Below are 6,000 nucleotides of genomic sequence, written 5' to 3' on the forward strand. Positions count from 1 at the left end.
TGCTCTTCAACCTGCTACTCCCGGCTGACTAAAACCATTCACACACGTTTTCTTTTTAAAATCCAGTCCTGTATGTATTCGTTATGCCACTAGTTTTCTGTGCAACAGCGGAGTTTGATACTTTTTTTTTTTAACCCACATTCAAACCTACAGGCACTTAATGCATCAATTAATCAATACTTATATACTGTGGGGTGGGGGGCACACACAAGCACAGAATGAACATAAACTGAAATCCATAAGAAACTAACTAAGAAGAAAAACAGCCTGCAAATTCATATCTTCTCACTGTGAGATAAGAACGAAGAAGACTTTATTGATCCGACAGCGGGAAAATTTACTTACAATTATGTAAAAGCGATGCAATGATGTAAAAGAGCAAGTAAGTACATAACTTGTAATGAGCAGTGACTGATCAGCCATGGACGGCGCCGCTGGACAGCAAAAAAATCGGAGCGCAAACACAGGGACCGGAAGTCTACAGGTTTACTTTATTAATCATTATTAATAAAGAAAAACAATTAATAAAACGAAAAGTGCAAAAACAAGGAGGCGCCTCCTTGTGGCGTGGTGACATACTGCGGATTGTTACAAATGATCACAATGAACCAAATGAGAGGAGAAAATAACATTTACAAATAGCGTCAAGTTTAAAGAAACATCAACATTGTGTAACTGTAAGATGTATTGTACCCAGAGAATCTTGCACACACGTGACATCTGAAAGTTTTTTTTGCGTGTGTATGCTATACTGTATGTTTTTTTAGTGCAATTGAACAGTCTGCTGTGGGCAGGAATGACCTGCGATAACATTCCTTCTTGCACTTTGGGTGTCTACTGCAGTGTAGTGGGAAGTGCTATGGATGTCAGCTTGAAGCTGTGAAGTCCATTTGGCAGCCCAGCACTGAGCTATCGTTATTAGCCCCTCAGTTAAGTTTATTTCTATCACACATGCACATGATGACATAAAAAAATTTATGCTGAGGCCACCATTGTATCATAAAAGGTCCTGGGTGAGGCTTTGCATAGGTATGGCAAAGGATCTAAGTCTCCTCAAAAAGTGGGGACAACTTCTTAAACAGAGCATTTGTGTTTATTATAAGGGTGAACACTCAGGTATCTAAATACTTTGTAAGTCAACTCTCTTAATGTCCGTTGGGAATATTTCCTACGGAAATCAATCAGCAACTTTTTGTTCCTTGTGGTTTTAAAGCAGGAACCATTACTGAGCTTTACCATATTGCATGTGTCTTTAATTATTTAATTTCTCTGCAGGCCAGAAAAAGCACAATAAACCTATCATGACAGCATAATTGAGCTAAACCAAAATTAATTAAGCAATTAATTACAAGGGGGAACTTAAATCTGCGATATACATTTTGTTTTGTCTTGAGATAACGGCTATACTGGTGTTTGCTAATGATATTGCAAAACAGGTGCAGCTCCAGAGACTCTACATTATGGAAAGTAATTTCCAAGTAAATCCTGATCTAATTTGCATTTTTATACAGGATGTGTATATGCAATGCTTTGTCTAATTTATATATTTATATATTAAACATCTGATTTGAACAGGGGTGTGCAGACTTTTTAAAGTATGCGCAATCTGCTTTTGTTTTTGTTGTGTTTAATCATTATATATTTTTTTGTGGAAATAGGTCGTTTTCACCAATTATAAACATATACCGTATTTTACTTGGTGGAGGTAATTATTCCTCAAGGTTACTGAAGGCGGGAACAATGCCTCAAAAGCTCAATAATGTGAAATTGAACATCATTCAAGTGAAACGTGCATTCGAATATTGTGGAGTGGCCATCACAAATGTGTGAATAAGCATATCATGGAGAGTAGAGCCCAGGAAATTACTTAGAAAATGAACACTTGAAAACTTTCATTTGTTATGTAATGGCTGCTGTTATTTTAATTATCTATTGAATATACCGTACTGGGAGGACATATGCGCTGTTGTAATTGTAATCTTTATATGAATTGCGTCAACAAAAGTGTATTGCTTATTCATTTATTCTGTCAAAATCAATATCAGTTAATGGGCTAGACAAGTGAACTTTGTTTGCTGGGATTTTCTCATTCACACAATTACGATGATAAATGCTGCAATGGAAGGCTATTAATGTCATTCACATATTTATAGGACAGCATTTGTATCAATTTGGATTTGAGTGTTTTTGCTAGATTACTAAAGCAAATGATTTATTTGTCTAGCTGAAATCTTCAAACATTTTGCACCAAATACCAAGACCACCTAAAAAAACAACAACTTCACTCGCTAGGTCGCTGTAACATGTAGCCTAGAATTTACACTTTAACATTGCGCTTTAATATACGACAATAGGGAAGGTAAGGTGGGGTTGACTTTACTTTGATTTATCTAAAATATATTGCACATTCATGTTCATCAAAAATTGTACTGAAATAAATGTTTGACAACAAACGGTTCCTAAAGAATAAACACAAATATTTTGAACTAAAAAGTAGAGGTGGAGACTCCAGGGGTCCATTTCACAAAGCAGGTTTAGTGAGAACCAATAAACCCTGAAATGTGGGAAACTCTGTGTTTTCCGTTTCAGAAAGGGAGGTAACTGAAACCAGAGAAAAAGAGGTAACGCTATAATTTTGTTTCGTAAAAATAAGTCATTTAAGATCTCGGTCAGTTACTGTAGTAACAGAGTCCATGAACCTGACCTGGTCGGTAGCAGGTTTATCACAATGAACCTCGAGTTTTTCTCTGTCTCCGCCTCCTTTCAGCCACACACGACATTTGATTTCCTCATTCATTCAGTCCGCTGCGGCGAGTTTTTGCGTAAATATGCCTATAGTCTAAAGCGTAAATTCCACTTTTGTCACTGAAGGGAAAAATAACCATGGTTTGATATGTCCTCATGAAACCTCTTACATAAGGATATGTTGTTGTCCTGAACTGTTGTACGAATCCAGGTGCCCAGCAATTTGTAAATAAAGGGCGGGATCAGCCTGGGAAGTCTTCCTTGTTTATACTACAGCCTTCCCTGCTTCGCAAACATGTTTTTGAGAGTGCCTGGGAGAGGGCTTGGACAGCCCAGTTTCTCACACTCACAGCTTTTTGCTAATGAATAAAAAACGGAGCGGCACGCGGTCCGGACGTAGTCAGCTGTGGAACACGTACGATTGCCCAGCCGTTATTGCAGCTCGCTTCACCCGGACCGTGGGCTCCCCGGTCTAGTGTCAAGGTAAGCGCTGATGATGATCATATTATGCTGCTTAACGTTGTAGTGTATTGATTGCTGTTTGCGGGGAATAAAGTGTACAATTATTCTAGCAAATCGAGTCGTGATTGTTGCTGTTTGCGGGGAATGAAAGGTATAATCATTCTAGCAAATCGACTGTTTGCGGGGAATGAAAGGTATAACCATTCTAACAAATAAAGTTGTGATTGTGGCTGTTTGCGGGGAATGAAAGGTATAATCATTGTAGCACAGCGCAGGTGTTAATTACTGTTTGCGGGGGATAAAACGTACGATTATCCTAGCACAGTATAAATGTTGATTGCTATATGCGGGGAATAAAAGACACAATTATTCTAGCAAAAGCATATCAAGTCTCTGTGTATTCATTGTTGCCGCCGACCACTCACGATCCTGCATAAAAATATAAAGGTGAAGTAGTGTTTTCCACAAAACAGTCACGAAGATGTCATGTCCTTTTGACAATGACCCTATTGATGAAGGTGCCGCATTATTGCGCAGGGAATTAAGGCCCAATCCCAATACCGCCCCTTACCCCTAATCTCGTCCCTCCCCTTATGAATGTGCGTTCACACGGATAAAAGGAGTTTCCCAATTCTCTGTAAAAAGTAGGGGGAGGGTTAAAGACGAGGACTGCAGGTCCATTTTCATCAAGATAGATGCCGCCCTCTCTCGGTTCTCCCTTACTGCATTCACGCCCCGCGGGAAGCAATGGCGGAAGTAATGGCGACACCTGGAAATAACAAAACGCAGGAGACACGTAAATATAATAAGTATGCTAATATTTATTGAATGTCATAGTAATGATAGTGGTTTTATCTTTATTTTTATACTTTGTAAACGCTCGCTGTTGTCGCGTCACAACCAGCATGCAGATGCGGCGGCTCGAGGTGACGACGTAGCGGATCGGATAGCGATAGTACGTTCCCACTTTCTAGAGGGATTTTTTTCATCTTTGCCTCCCCAAAGAAGTAGAAGGGAGATGTAAACGAGACAAAGGGTGTAGGGTGAAGAAGAAGTAATGGGATTGGGTCTAAATGTTTGTTGTGAGATATGCTGGCATTTCCGGACAGTTATCTTTTTGAACATACACAACTTAATCCGTCCTTACATGTGCTACATTACCAGCCGTAGTCATATGCGCTCACATTGCAGCATATATTTTGTGCTGTGCTCCATTTTTTTCTTACACCCGTTTGAATCATGTTTTTATATTTCATCTGAAGTTTTTTACATTTCATCTTAAATCAAGTGCGCTTCGCCCCCTCAGGATTGCACCTAAATGAAATTAATTAATGAGCTACCATTCAACAGGTTTCCCCTGTAATATTATTGTGATTGCAAAGGACTACATTTAAATGTACGCATTGACCCGTGCAGTAACGTTCTCCCACGCCGCCATCCTAAAGACATGTTCAAATTCGTCATATGATCGCATTATGATTTCCAGTTCGAGAGCAGGAAGCAGAGGGCGCCGCCGTTTTTTTTAGCCATGGTGACTCGGGGGCTCCATTAATAAAACTAGCTCGAATCAGCTGTGCTGGAACCGAAAATGCAGAGTTTCCTATCTCATGGTATGTCAACTCGCTGTTCAGGGTTAGTCTCAGTGTTTGTTCAACCTGCTTTGTGAAATGGACCCCAGGTCCAGAAAGTGAAAAACCTGCCACAATTTGGCTTTAGCCGGATGTGTTCTACTCAACCAGGAAGTAACGAACTCGTTTACCTGCCAGGGGTAGGGTTTTTAACTTTCTGGAACTGCACTCTACCTCTGCTCAAAAGTTAAATACAACAGAAATCTACTTAGGTGTGATTCTTTTGTGTACCACTAGAGGGAGCCTGTATGCTATAAATTAGGAAAATGCAAGGTGCCCATGTTTGCACGTGGTAAGATTATAAAATGTAATGCAACCTGAGAACCAACAGGAGCTACAAATGTCTACAAAATGCCCTAAAATCCAATGCAGGAAATGACATTCTTGGCAGTTCACCCCACAGGCCCTCATTGGATTTATATGACACACGCATACGGCTGCTGTCAAGGTGCCCCCCGTTTTTCAATACTGTAAATGTCAAAAGGTGTTAGAAACCACCAAGGACAAGATCACTAGTTACTCTCAACCCCATACATCATTTACGAAGCAGTTCAGGAGCTGCACACAAAAGTCCATCTCACTGTGTAATTTAAAGCCAGACAATGGTACTGTGCCCCAGAAATCCTTGCTCTAAAAAGTGAGTACTCACTTGCTGTCAGCACTGCTTTCTGCCCTCCGGGACCTAGCCTGATTATAGCACCATCATTCTCCCTTTTATGCTGCTCGACACAAATACACACAGAAACACACACTGTGTTCTCTTGATGCACATCAGCACCTTGGTGTTCATTGTGTATATTTGTTCAAGACCAAGAGGAGCGATGTTATTTTAGAACCTTAAATCTCCTGCAACTGCAATGACTGGATTTTCTGAAGTCTTTGCCTGAGATAGCCTTGCAAGGTCAGTTGGCCATTCATTTATTTGGACCTTGTTAGTCTCTTATCGTTTAAGTGGCCATTGGAGAAAAACACCAGTCTGAAGGGTAAAGAACCACTTCAAAATAAAACAATCAAATACTGTATTTCACGCATGGATGAAATTATCCATCAATTATCCAATGGTCAAGAAACATATAATTTCATTTTTGTATTTATTTCAGGCAACATATCCCAATTGACATCGGTAACAAAGACGTAAACATGTTAAATGTAGAAACCAGCTGCC

This window comes from Leptonotus elevatus, chromosome 10, assembly GCF_054856555.1.
Source record: "Leptonotus elevatus isolate MCC_2025b chromosome 10, RoL_Lele_1.0, whole genome shotgun sequence".
In the NCBI taxonomy this organism is placed as follows: Eukaryota; Metazoa; Chordata; class Actinopteri; order Syngnathiformes; family Syngnathidae; genus Leptonotus; species Leptonotus elevatus.